Consider the following 15,275-nt stretch of genomic DNA (forward strand, 5'->3'; position numbering starts at 1 on the left):
GAATGGGGAGGCAGTAAGCCACTAAGAAAGTTAGCTTCATGGAACACCTTAGTCAACATTCCAAGTTCTCACTGAGATCCACATGGACCAGGCCTGGGCAGCAGGCACAAAAGCCCACCCAACCTGGGACAGCCACTGGGCTGGACATCCAGAGACTGAGGGATAATCTGTGTGCACAGGTGGACAAGGAACACATCAGCCTCTCTCCCCCCAACTACTTGCCTTGGCAAGGCCTAAGACTCTAAAATATAATCATACCACAAGATGTCCTTAATTTTTCAGAAATTAAACAGCTATTGAGAGCAATGTATTGCATAATAACAAATATATTTCTCAGTAAAATTTGAACAAAATTTCCTAGCTATTAGAATAAATAGCAACTCTTGTAGAATTCTTCCCCTTTAATAGACAATAGGGGGAGAAAGTATGTAAATTATCCTTTTACAAGAAAAGAGTTGTGTCTTAACCAGTTCTTAAACACATCTGAGCAGTTGAAAACGTTCCTTTTGATAATTCAGTAAGAGCCCTTCAGTTACACTTTGGGTCCTGTAGTCATGTTCTTATCCTCAAGGGGGCACTTTAATATAAGCTAAACCACTTCCCCAAACTGATTCAAATTCTCCCTGAGCAAAATGCTTCATTTCACTGAATATCTGCCTTTTTCCATAACGTTTTCTGTGTGTGTTCTGCACTGTTTGTAGTATACCTCTAAAAACTAAATAGAGTTGTGTACTTTTTGCACTGGGTAAAATGTGAGATATTCTTCTACATAGGCAAATCCCATTCTCCCTTTTTTCTTTTTTATCAGTTTCCCTGTTGAGATAGGCAAGAACACAGGGATTATTTTCGTTCTGTGAATGGCAAGTACAGTTTAAAGGGTGATACTTTGTTGATTCTCTAGAGTTATATTCCATGCTATATTCTAGCTGTCACCTATATTTTAATCAAATACAAGTTTTTATTATAGTAGTAGCTCAATTACGTTACAAATTCCCTGTCTAAGAAAAGTCTCTTCACTTAACAATTTTGAACAATGACGGTGTTGGGATGAGTGTCAGGATGCTCTGAGCCAAGTCAGTAGTAAATGCTGAGAAGAAAGACCTGAACTAGCCAGTCTGAAGGTTAGGGCTCTTCAAGGGAAATCAGGGATCAAAATAAAATAGTTTGACACTCAGTTTCCCAGCCTTTCCCAAACCACAGCCACACGTGGTACTCAAAAAGGGTACTCTCACAGAAGAAGTGAAAAATTATCCTTCAACTTTCTGAGACACATGAGAAAGATTATAATTCTGAAATGGATGCTTGTGCCTCTTTAATTTTTTTAAAATTCACCTTTCTAAATAAAATATCCCATTTATTATTACATTTAAATTTATATAGTGTGAATAACTACACATGGATTTACTTATTTGTAATATGGACAAATAAGACATGAATATTAAAGAATAAAGCATAACTGAAGTTTTAAGATCTTTAATACATTTCAACGTATAAGTTTACTACGTTTTAAATATTAACAATCACATCTATACTTTACCAATATTGCAGTTTTTTTTCAATCTATGTTCTGACAACTAACTTCAGCATCACCATTTTTTATTTTTTACTCACTCTTAAGTTCAGCCTCTAGGTTTAAAAAAAATTGTTCTAATAAAAGAAGTAATCAGTCTACATAACTTGAGAATAAACAAAACTATGAAAAACACTCATAAAATTTTGAAGATTATATTTTCAATTTACTCTCGTACTTGCCAGTTCAGCACTGTTTAACTGGACAAATTGCTCTTTAATGAAATGCTAAGGCCTTTTTCACAGGACTCCTATCTAATATCATACTATAGTTCTTTAATATAAATTTAATATATCTCCTATCAAATACCTGTGTACCATGGCAGGTTACTTAATTTTCTGTCCCAGTGTCCTTTATAAGGTAAGCATTCGAGCTGGAAACTTCTCTACTCAAAATTTCAACCATTGGTGTCAATACGATTATAAGAATTAAACTTTAATTTGGCTTGAGTTCCTTGGCAACTAGGGAAAAAGTGAAAGAAAACTTTGCTGTTAGTTGTACACCGTCCTTGCTGATCCCATTATACCTGGGTTCAGTGTATAAATTAGTGTACTATAGAATGATCGTAGTACATCCACAGACCGAGAAGGGATCACAGGACACTAAAGAAGCCTCAGTAATATGAAGACTGGGTTGATAGATTTGGTCTCAGGAAGGGTTGACTATATAGAATCGGCACATAGATCCATGTTTACTGGCTATCATTATTTCCTGGCATAAGAAAGGTTCCATATTAAAAAATAAAATAAAACTAAAAACCTAAAATAATAAACATCTGTAAATAAAACACTATTTATTGATTGATGCCTTAAAGATGGAACCAGAAGACTCCTAGTGCAAAAGTCTGAGAAAAATAAAATAAAATCCTTGCACTCATACACATGGAACCAAAGAAAATCTAAAATAAATAAAATATGTAATCATAATAAGCATTGAAACTGATTACCTTTTACTCAATAATTTTACTCAAGAAGTATATGAGTTCCAAATTAATTGCACTGGAAATTAAAAACTGACATTGTGGCCCCTGGATCCATTGCTCCATCTGAGATTACCCATTCTTAATAGCTTAGAGGGCTTGTATCATTTCAAGAGAGTGAATCTCCAGGAAATATACATTTCTCACAGGCATTGATTAAAACCTGAAGCTCAAGGCACCAGAGGCTTTAGTAATTGAACTTACACCGGCTGGGTTGCTCAGAGTCCCTCTATTGTAAAAATTTCACTTTTAACTTAAGGCTACTCTGAGTATTACTAGATATTATTAGTTCAGACATTTAATTTTCACAAAACTTACAAAATTGAATGTTTAAAGAATGTACATATATGATGTTATAAAATAGACTTTTATGAGGCAATGTCTCAGGAAAAGTAAAAATTAATAAAGAAATTTTAGTGTTCTTCTTTTCAAAGTTAAGCTAAACTCTTAAAGCCCCAGTTAATTAGGTGTCAAGATGTCAAACAATAAGAAGTGATAAGCTTTCAGTGAGCTGTCTTCCCTTGAGAACTAACATTGGATAAATGATCAGTGAACTTTAAAGCTTTGGGGTTTCTGTCTCCTCTTAACCTTTATATCCTTTACATCTATTTCCTAGAAAGTTTCAAGTATCAAGCAGAGATCCAAAGAGAGGTTAGAAAATGAAAATTAGACTGTGACTGTTTTTCTGCTGGAATGTTTCAATGGTCTAAAACTGGTCAAATAAATCCATAACATACACTTTTGTTACCTTGCTTCCAAGAGCTAAAAGCAAGCAGGTAAGATAAAATGTATACATACATCCATAATGAAATGACAATGATATTTTGTTCCTGTGATTCCAAGTAATTTCAGGTACATGTTTATTATACTTATGGAGAAAATTTTTTGGAAATATATTCTGCACATTAACCTTGTGATTCGTGGTACTATGATTTAATAGGAGTAGCCACAGAGAACTACTAGGGCCTTCACTGGAATAGAAACTTTAAAATAATTCCTGAAGAACCTAGGGCGTAGTCAACACAGAAGGAATTACTATAATGTACAGCTTGCAAATCAGTTGTCTGGTGACATTTAAATGAATCTTAATATATAATGGAGGAATGTTGCTCTTTCAATGCAGAGATATGGAACATATCAAGGTGCAAAGAGTATATTCTCAGGGCTGGAATACATCTTTGTTTTTCTGGAGAAAGAATATGTCAAGAGACCAGCAGTTGAAATGCATGCTGAGGTCTGTGCGCACTCTCCCAATCAGATGCTAAATATCAAGTTTTCAGGAAAACTGACAAAATGAGAGAAACACTGTTGGCATCAGTCTCGCACATCTGTCAGATTGAACTAGTGCAACAATATACTTCTTAAGACCATCAAATTCTCTCTTTCATTTCAAATTTATTTTTGTCCAGAGGCATTACTTTTCACGTTTGCTGAAATTCCTATGAGGAATTAGAATTTTTGTAGGAGAAAGCTTTGATAAGATCTTGGGCCTTCGGCTAGGATGCGAGGGAGCCCATATGTAGGCCAAAATAAGGAGTCAGGAGAGAATATGGAATTATAAGATGGGAGGGGGAGAACCAGATAGTTGGGGAAGGTGGGGAAGCCTGCACATCTGCATCACGGCCTTCATCATCTTTCACTCCCGCGTGGGTGTGTAAGACTTCCCCCTGCCCCCAACACACACATAGAAACCACACCTTCCGTAGAGACTGCAAGGCCACGAAATGAGAGAAGTGTTTATAGAGAAGGTGAAGAAGTAGGACTTATTAGTGTAACATGTGTGGAATAAAGGCAATACTCAAAAAATGTTTTTAAGAAAGCAGAAAGGCATGTGAAAATCAGGGAAATAATGTAGAGGGGAAAAAAGATGACTGACAGTCACAAGTTTGGAGTTTTGAGGTCTAGTTTAATTGGATTAACAACAGGCAGAATGTGATTGATACCTAGGTTTTGTAAATTAATATGCAATCTTTTTAGTAAATATGATCATTTTTATCCTCTTAGCTTGACCAGCATCATTCCTAAAACCACCTCCCGATGCACTGACAGAGCTTTTGAGTGACGTGATATGTCCGTGACATGTTAGAAGTTTTTTATCTTCTCATGTCAAAGACAAATGAGAAAGTATTAGTAAGAAGCTAGATATTACAGGAATCTACATGTATAAGCTGCTGAGAGTCTAAATAAGTTATGTGCTTTGAGGAACTCATTTTTTATGAACATGACTCTGAGTGCCACTTGTTTTCGTTTTTCTCTATTCATTTCTTTTTGTAAAATTTTATCTTAGAAAATGGACTTCTGAAAATAAAAGGAAGGCACACCATCAAAGGACAGAACCATTAAAATGTAGTTGGAAATGCCCGTGTGATAGAGCTCCAGTGAAGAAGATAGGGGACATGGATAGGTTGAAACAAAGGAAGAATGGCTGGTGCCAAGCTGCAGAAGGTGGGTTTGAGACAGAGGAGGTGACAATGATGAGTGTAGATATCAGGTGATTGAAATCAGCCAAACCCAGAGGCCCTTTAGAGACATTGCACTGTATGTGTAGATGTCTAAGATATATGAGTGGTACCATGTTTCAAATTCAGGCAAAGAAATAATTTCTGTCAGCTAGTAAGCATGAAAGAAAAAAATCAGGGGCACAGTGACAAAAGCCGAATTGAAGATTTCCTCAGACCTTCAGGCTGTTATCATATATGATTCTTTAAAACAGAAATCATGACTATCATACATGGTAAGTGCACATCTCTATGATAAGTACAAATGTGATTGAAGAAAGACATGGAATAAAAAAAAAAAGGGATAAAGGGGAAGACACAGGAGAAGGTACAAGGGAAGTGTTAAAGCACAAACCTGAGACTAAAGGAAGGACGAGAGGGACACCTGGGAAAGCTATGAGGCCAAATGTTCCCACATATTTTCATCAACTAGCATTGAAGTGTAACTGTTTTCTCTGAAGCATCATATATTTTTTATTTAATGCTAGAAATCTACCACTAATAAAAGTGCTCAATCTCTAAGAAACACCCTCTTTAAGATGGTCTTCCCACCAACATTTTCATTCTATAGTATGAAAGGGTTTGTGGTCTGTATGGGGTAGAAGCTTAGAAAATACAGGGGTCATTATATCTGCAGAAATAATCAGAATTATGAGGGGAGAAAACCCTGTTTCTGAGTTTGTATCTATCCATATAATGAACAATGAATTCATTGTCTGGTCTGCCAGCATTCAACACATGGCCTTTGACTGAGAAGGAGTATCAGAAATCCAAATTTAAGCAATTATCCTGGCATAATATAGCTGCTGGCCGTGTACATAGCTTGACACGGTCATTAGTTTTTATGCTGTTTTAAAGTAAATGTGGTACCAGAAACCCAATTTACTCCTGACAGAATACCGTTAGGCAACCAAACCATGAAGATTGTCAAAGGTTTTCTCTAAGTGAAGCAGGCTGCTGACATAAGTGCCCTGCCATCAAAAATATATTTATACACTCAGGGATTTTTGTAAAGCTCAATTTCTTTCTTTCCTTGTTTTTCTTATGAATATCTCATCCTCTCTACTAGTGATATTTACCATTAACAAAGAATGTTTTTTCCATATTAAAGTCTATGCTGCATGGATAATGGCACCCCACTTTAAGTGATGGTGGACAGCTGGGCCAGCACGTTGGCACCAAAAGAAAAGGAAGGAGCGTAACAGAAATGCATGCCAAGTGAGAACTAAGGTTACCACCAATGAGCTGTGACTAAGAGGAACTTCAGAGCTTGGAAACTTTCTTCAAATGCCTTCACCCCTTCCTCAACCAAATCCTGACATTTGAAACATCTTCAAATGTTAATTTCAAAGACATGTCATAACATGACAAATAAATCTCAGCTGATGAGCCTGAGTATATTATAACAGCATACTTTCTGACTCTCCAGCAGCAGTGTCGAAGAAATACTGATTGTTAAAAACCTGAAGGCACTTTCTCCTCTTTAGCATTTAGAATATTATTGTCATATCAGGGACTATTTCTCCAGCTCTGGTCCAAGATGTTGTCAACAAGAGTTCCTTAAGAAAAAAAGGGTGGTGGAGCTGGAGAATACAAAATTTTGTGAAAAGAAAAAGACATATTTGATTTAGGAAGTCATGAGAGAAACTCTGTGTGTAAAGCTCACAATTTAGGACTTTGGCATAGGAAAAGAAGATGTCAGATTAACTTTGCTTCCTATTTTAAAGAGCAATTAATAAAAATAGTTTGATAAATATATAAGTAGATGCATTTATATACTAAACAAATGCTCAGTGAGTACATACTGTATTCCAAGAACCACCCAGGTCCTAGAAGTATAATAGTGAATAAAACAGATAAGTTTATCATATGATGGGCTAATATACCCATGTGGATGATTCACAATAAACACAGTAGATTGTTTCAGGCAGTGGTAAATCGTGTGAAGTTGAAACAACCCCCCTGTGATGGCAAACATATGGGATGGATGTGGCCAACATCACAAGGAGTTGAGAAAGACCTGTCTGAAGAGGTGAATTTTGGGTTCACCACCTGCTGGGAGATGCTTCAGGCAGAGGAACAATGCACAGAAGGACCCCAAAAAACAATGAACTTGAGGAAGGAAAGATTTAGCTTGGCAAATTCTTGCTGACAAATGGTGATAAAAGGTGGAGTTGCTATGACATGACAGAGACAGGAGGAACCTAGGTCATGAAGAAACACACAGGCAGTAAGGGGACTGGCTTTAATCTCCTGTACAGTGAAAAGGAACTGGAAATAATTCATCAGGGGTACAGACTGATCTGATTTATGTTTTAAAGACAGCAATCACTACGTGTTATAGGCAAAATGAAGTTGCCTATTAAAGTAACTGTGGCTGCAGTATAGAAAAGAAATACTGTCCACTTGGACCCCATGTTCCATGAAGATGGAGACAAAGATAACTTTGAGACATCCAGGACTGTCTGGAAACCATCCAGTCCCACAATATGCAAAGGAGAGACACACACGTCTGGATACTTTCCCAACAGCATTTTGTATTTTGAAGTAGTGTAATATGTGTTATTTACTTCTCAATAGTCTGTTATAGATATTGGAGAAATTTTTTAAGTATCAAGGATGACTTGACTTTTGGTTTGAGCCCTTAGTTAAATATGGTGAATTTCCTGAGTTACAGAGGACCCAACTATCATTTCGTCAAATTTAAATGTCTTCTTTCAGCCAAGAACTATCCACAGAGGTGGTTAAGTAGGAAGGTATCATGATCACTTCTAACTTTTGTGAAGATAACATTTGTAACACCATAGACAATGAAGTAGAGTGTCAAAGGTGGCACGAAGAATTCTGTTAAAATATTCCAGGAAGCATTAAACCTCTCCCATGGTGCATGATTTTAAATTTCTTAAATAAAGAAGTAGGAGTTTTATGCAGGGATATAGATAATTATTTGGAGACAAGTGATAGTAATTTCCCCCAGATGCAAATGACTCACCTAATTCAGGGCCATTTAATGACCTATTTCCTTATTTTAGCAGGTTCTTTAGTTTTCTGGGCTGGAAACTGTAGAGAATATAAGATATAAGGTGGACATTCACAAGAGGAAAGTTTTATAATGTAGATCACACTATAATCAGTTACGAGGCATTATAGAACAGGGCATCCATAAAACATTGTGAGGGTTTTTTTTTTTTTCAGTCACAAACTACTTTCAAATTTTGTTTCAATGATACTATTAGCAGAAAACCATTACTAACAATACATATGATCTGGTTACTTGCTTTTCCTATCACAAAGAAGAATGATTGACACAAGGCCTTTCCTTACTTTGAGGATAATGACCCAAGAAATAAAATTAGATGCGGGCAATTCATAAAAGGAAAAGATACGGACCTCATAAAAGAAAAGCATTTACTCTCTCAATGGTGAATGGGAAGAGCAATGAGCAAGTGCGAGAAAATATCTGCAAACCACGCAACCAGTGACAGACTTGTATTCAGAATGTAAAAAGAAAACTTCAAACTTGAGTAACAATGCATACAATGCAATTCAACACTGGGGTGTGTGTGTGTGTGTGTAACATTCATGAAAGTAATGGCAAATGAGCTCATGAAAAAGTGTTCACATCCACACCGCTAAGGAAGTGCAAATTCAAACTACAGTGAAATTTTACTACACACCTATCAGAGTGTCAAAAATAAAACATAGAAATAACACCAGATGCTTGAGAAGATGAAGAAAAATTGAATCACTCATGAATTTTTGGTGATATGTAGAATGATATAGCCTCTCTGGAAAACAATTTGGCAGTTTCTTAAAGACAAATACACAAACCCTGCAATTGAGAATGTCATAAGACCGGGCATTATTACTCTGCTGGGAATTTATTACAGAGAAATGAAAACAGGCTCACACAAAAATATGTATATGAATGTTTCAGTGCATTGATTTGTAATAGTTCCAAACTGAAAAGAACCCAAATATCCTTCACCAAGTAATTGGTTAAATAACATGTGATACGTACATACTACAGTATACTATGCAGCAATAAAAATAATATATATTGTCATTAGCTATTATCACCATGTCTTTGAATAGATATCTTGAACTTATTCCTTCCTCCTAATTGAAACTTTGTATCACAAAATGATAGCTCTCAAGGTTATTATTCTGAGTGAAAAAACTAGTATCAGAAGGTTATATCCCTTTTATATAGCATTCTAAAAATAGCAAACTTATGGAGATGGAAAACAGATTAGTGGTTCTGAAGATTATAGAATGGGGCAGGGAAGGACATGGCTGTGGCCATAAGAGGGTTCAATATAGTGTATGATTATGCAGTTATATAAAAATAATTATGCAATTGTGATGAAGCTCTTCTGTGACTGTGATAGTGGTAACAGAAAATCTGTACATGAAAGAAGATTTTATACATCCAAATAAAATGCACAAGAAATGAGTGCATGTAAAATGATTAAATTTGATAAGGTCAATGGATTATATTGATGTCAATTACATGATTTGTGATATTACACTATGGTTATTCAAGATACTACCATTGGGGTAAACTTCTTGAGGGATATTCAGAATTTCTCTGTATTATTTCTACAACTTTATGTAAATCTAAATTTAATTTTAAAATCAACTTTTTATATAATTAGCTGCTGTCATCCTGCAGTGAAGGTGAAAACAGCCTGAATAGGTATAGTGTGATTATGTCAGTGAACAAATTCATGAAAAGCTAGCCAGGTTCTGATTCTGCAGATTGCAATGTTTGAATGACTCCTCTTTGTTCTCTCAGATGAGGGCAGCTTGAGCTGCAGACGACATGGAGTTAATTCCCTATTTTGTTTATTTTCCTTTAGGGACGGTTACTTTCCCTTTGTCTTAAATGATAGCCACAAACTGAGCTCAGTAAGTGCTCTCACATTGTGGATGACCAACCACCTATGACAAAATTACCTGATGTGTTTAGGAAGAAACACAGAGTTCTGCACTGTCCTCCTGACCTCCTTAAAATCTGAGGGCACAGTAATGATCACTAGAAAACCATCTGAAACTTCTTCAAGAGATTTCAGAATTTTAGTGTTACATGTAATGACAATCTATAGAGAGAATAGCAGGGTTTCCCAAAGTTCACTATCAAGTTTCCATACATAGGAAAAATAGAGAATTGTAGCAAAATGTACTTTTACTTGCAAAATATTCATTACAAAATTATAAAAGGTGGCCAACCCAGAGAATATTTTGTAAATATTTTGTAAAATCTTATGATGAATATTTTGTAAATGGAGTAGAACCTCCTTAGTTGACCACCTCCCTACATTGACCACCTCCTTAAGCTGACCTAATTTTCACAGACTAGACGTGCACCACATGTACATATCAATACAGTAGGTCGAGTTCCTTATGTTGACCACTTCCGTAGGTTGACCAGTTTGTTACAGACTTGGATGGTCAGCTTCTAGAGGTTGCACAGTAAAGGTGCATTAGCTACTATTTCCCATTTTTTCTATGTACAGAGACCTTATGGTGGCATTTGGGGCACCCTGTTATATGCATAATGGTTTAGCCCTGGCTTTGAAGCTAGAAAGGCTTGTGTTAGATTTCCTTATCCATCACTCCGTAAGTACTAGAATTTCATCAAATACATTAACTTTTTAAAATCTCAAGTTCTTCATTTATTAAATACTAACAATAATTCAGGATTTGGTGAGGATTCAATGAATTAAAAATTTAAATTGCTCACAAAGATGTCTAAAAATGACATGAAATGTTAACAATTATATACTATCTGTCATATGTCTGTCTATTTTCTGTTTATCTGTATTATCTCTAAATTTCTTTCACTATAATTTTTGGTAGTTAAATGCTCATTAAATTTTCTATTTTAAATTTCAAGACTTTTTTTTTTTTTTAGAGACAGAGTCTGACTTTATCGCCCTTGGTAGAGTACCATAGCTGGCATCACAGCTCATAGCAACCTCTAGCTCTTGGGCTTAGGCGATTCTCTTGCCTCACCCTCCAGAGTAGCTGGGACTACAGGCCCCCACCACAATACCTGGCTGCAGTTTTTGGCTGCAGTTTGGCCAGGGCCAGGTTTGAACCTGCCACCCTCAGTGTATGGGGCCAATGCCGAACTCACTGAGCCACAGGCACCACTCAAATTTCATGACATTTTAAGGCAAGGATTTTGTTTCTTTTATATTGTACTAGTGTTCTGGATGCCCTGGTTAATCTAAAGAAAGAGTTCTTGACTGACTTCTTTGATGATATAGGTGCTCATACATTTGGAAAAGATAAATAGGTAGGTAGTTTGTTCAATATTGTTAGAAGCAGTGAATGTACTTCATGAATTATATCTTCTTTATATCTCATATGTAATTTGCATGTTCTTGTTTGTAACAGGATTTCCTAGGACAGTTGGAAATATTTTCCTCATTTCTTTTCACCTCTATATTGGCCCCATAAAAATGTAGTAATGAATTAAAACACTGACAATAAATTATCCACTGTATTCCAGTATCCAGTAATAATTTATGTGTTGTTAAATATGTTTTAGAGCTTTCAAAAAATAAAAATTAAATAATTGTTTTGAAATAAGTCTTTTTCTAGTTTGTGTTATTGTAGTTTTGAGCTTATATAAAGTTAAGGACATTAGCTCTGTCAAATGTGAATCTATTCCTGCTGGGACTGCAGGGTTCATCATCTCTGTGCACCTTCATAGAGATATTTGTGGAAAACAGTTGTGATTTTCTGTGTTCCATTAACATTTTAATATAAACTAGATTTATAGTATCACTGTGGTGAATTAATCTCTAAATGATGTATGAAATGAAATATCCTTGCCAACTTCTGATAATGGGCTGCGCTCTGCTATACTCAGTTACTTCTTTTAATGTGTGAGTATTCAATCCTATTTCAACTTTTTATTTTATTTTTTATTGTAAATATATCTTTAAAATTTATTCAAAAGAAGATAGTAAAGATTTGGATTTAATAATGAGTTATTGAGAATGACTATGGAACTTGTATTTTGGCATATAACTATATTCCACAATGTTAATGTGTGTAAATGTAATATTTTATTCATTTATATAACTTACAAAGACCTCCCAAACCACACAAGTCAATTCTCTGCTGGAGAAACTAAGTGTATTCAAATAGTACTGAGGCACATTGCCAACATCTGACAGTTCTCGCAGTGGGCTCATAAAGAGTTCAATCAGCCACATCTAAGATCAAATTAAGACAATTGAGTTTGATATTATCCACAGATTTCAAAATGCATTCTGTGATACAAACAAACTGATTGAAACCATAGAGATTCTCAGGACAGGATTTCACTTTTCCTATGAACTGAAATGTTTAATAGTGCAGAGATATGGAAAGAAACTCTATATTAGCTCATCAGATTAGAAGTTTCTGGCGGCTGTGGAATGTGATATGACTACTGGACCCTATGGCCGTGTGCTAACCATCCTTTTCTTTTGCCATAAATGTGTTCTTTGGCCAGAGTTATATTATACAGCATGACGTGTTCTTGGATCATACATTTTATAAGAGTTTAGATAATTGTTCTGCTATGACAGTATTAATAGGATAGGCAAACCCATACCCAGAATATGTCTCACATTTATCCCAGTCAATAGTAATTACAGCTGAACTGTGTGGGTCCACTTCCCTGCAGAGTTTCTTCAGTCTCTGACACCCCAGAGAGAGAAAGACCCACCCCTCCACTTTCTCCTCAGCCTACTCAGTATGAAGAGATGCTGAGTATAAAGACCTTTTACAATGACCACTTAATAAATACTAAATATATTTTCTCTCATTCTTATGACTTTCTTACTAATATTTACTTTATCTCACTTTATCATAAGAACACTTCCAGTCACTAGTAGACTACTAGGAGTTAACTTTTGGGGGAGTGGATTTTGACTGTGTGGGTGCTCCTCCATCACCCACTTTGTTCAAAAGTCAACTTTCCTATTTTTCAAAGGTGTGATGTATCTGATGTAATCAATTAAGTAGCAACTGATTTGTTGGCCTCCTCAGAAAAGTTAGGAGCTCAGCAGTGAATTCTGTTTCTGTAAGAAATTGAGCCTTGATTCTTGTTGTTTCTGGAATTATAGCAACTAAATCTACCTTGGATAACAGGAGGCTAAGCTGTTAGTATATACATGGGCTCCACTGATGGTGATCAAGGCTATTGCAAGCATGAATCCATTCTATGACAGCTGATGAAAGTGGCAAATGAGAATCAACCAGAGTGGTTATTGGGGCTCTTTAGATCCTCCGTGGTAGATGCTCTGTGGTGTATAACACGTGAATCGCAGGCCATTATGCTTAGTGCCCACTCACTTATGAACATCTGTCTAGCTCTTCCCCACACCGCTTTATTGTTCACCACCCTATTGTTTTCCTTCAAGCCCCATATCCACCTAGGCAAGCCTGTTAGCCCTCCCTGTTATTTCATGTAGATATTTGCCGTAAGCTACTTCTATTCAACAAAAGTTAACGGCCATGTACAGCAGTGAAAGCTCAGCACAGTGGGTTTCACCTCCGCACTGCTTTTCAGAGCCACTTCTTGAGTGTGTAAAGAAGTAGCAAGATATTTTTTATTTGTACGCTGAGCCACTATATCCTCCTCCTCCTCTCCTACAGGGATATAGGTGTGACTTGAAAAAGAGATCTATGATTTCATTATATCTCAGTGGTGCTGTAAGAAATAAACAATGTATCTTCTACATTTAGTGAAAAATAATGAGATTTAATTACATAAAATCCATTGGAATATGAAATCATATGCTATTGTTTATCAAAAATGACATTTTGATAATCAGAGATTCAATAACCAGGGTGGGTGTGGGGTGTATACCTATAGTCCTAGATACCTGGGAGATTATGGCTGGTAGATGGCTTGAGGCCATGACTAGGATTGTCCCACTGTACTCTGGTCTGCTCAATATAATGAGAACTTGTCTTTATTTATTCTTTTATTTATTTTTATGATATTCTTTTTTCCAAAAATTGTGCCAAAGCAAAGCAAAGCTCCAGTTGACGGGGGTTGCTGTGTAGGTGTTGGCAGTTACTGCTCTCACTGCACGCTCATTGGATAGAAGCACAACCCAGAAAAAGGATGGTTGAGAACTTATCTCTAAAACTATAGTAATAACTAAAAATAAGTAAGTAACTAGGTTATCTACCCTACATTTGAGATCTTGAATTATAGAAAAAATGTAAATATTAATGCTAGGGGCCCTACATACATTACCTGAAAGATTTTAAGAAGCAGTTCCTCGAAATAAAAGGAGCTTGTGTCAAAATATAAAGTAACATACTGATGATTCCCTCATCAACAAAATCCTGATGAGACACTTTCATGGTCTGATTATCTGTGTCCCTTCAAGATTTGTATGTTAGTATCCTAACCTCTGATGTGGTGGTATTAAAAGGTAGGGTTTGGGAGAGGTAGTTAGGTCATGAGGACAGAACCTTCATGAATAAAAGAGAACGCAGAGAGATCCCTTCCTCTTCTACCAAATGAAGACACCCAAGAAGGGACCATCTATGAAACAGCAAACAGGTTATCAGCAGACTCTGGTGCCATGATCCTGAACTTCCCAGCCTCCAGAACTGTGAAAAATAAGTTTCTGATATTCATAAGAAAACCAGTTTGGGGTAGTTTTTTTTTTTATAGCAGCCCTAACTTGTTAATACAAACAAACAAAAGATCATTGAAAATCACACAGTTGCAAAGAATATTGTTCCCAAGACACAACTGCATATTGCATAACTTTTCTTTAGTTCTTCATTTGCAGGAGGAAGATGTTTTAGGATTTCAAAACAGATGTTCCCTAGAAATCCTAAATCTTGGCACTTAATTCGGTGAATTCCATTTTTCAGATCTGATGATCACTTCACCCTCCATCCCTGCACACACATACATAGGGACATCATTCTCTTAAAACTACTTTCTCTATCTATAGGTCTGTAACCAAAACATTGCAATCCATCTGGATGTATAAAAGTGTGACTGCACAGTAAATCTCTAATCTGTTTTACACCAGTGGCTCTGGAAAAAAGGTGTGTTGAGTAAACCAGATGCAGACTTATCTATATTGAATAATGTCACAGCAGGATACCAGAAAAATTAACTCTTTACTTACAATGAACTTAATCATTTATTTCATTAAATTTACCTTCTTATTTTTATTTTCAATAATACTAA

The 15,275-nt window shown here is 35.9% G+C and overlaps 1 non-coding gene across 1 annotated transcript; it reads right to left on the bottom strand.

Annotated features, from left to right (window-relative positions):
* Positions 1 to 14,063: 14,063 nt before the first annotated feature.
* LOC111722005 lies at positions 14,064 to 14,188 on the bottom strand. The gene has a single exon (XR_002770978.1). It is a non-coding gene; the product is annotated as a U4atac minor spliceosomal RNA (small nuclear RNA).
* Between the last annotated feature and the right edge of the window lie 1,087 nt (positions 14,189 to 15,275).

This window comes from Otolemur garnettii, unplaced genomic scaffold (genome assembly GCF_000181295.1).
Source record: "Otolemur garnettii isolate 467f Iridium unplaced genomic scaffold, OtoGar3 scaffold00005, whole genome shotgun sequence".
NCBI lineage: Eukaryota > Metazoa > Chordata > Mammalia > Primates > Galagidae > Otolemur > Otolemur garnettii.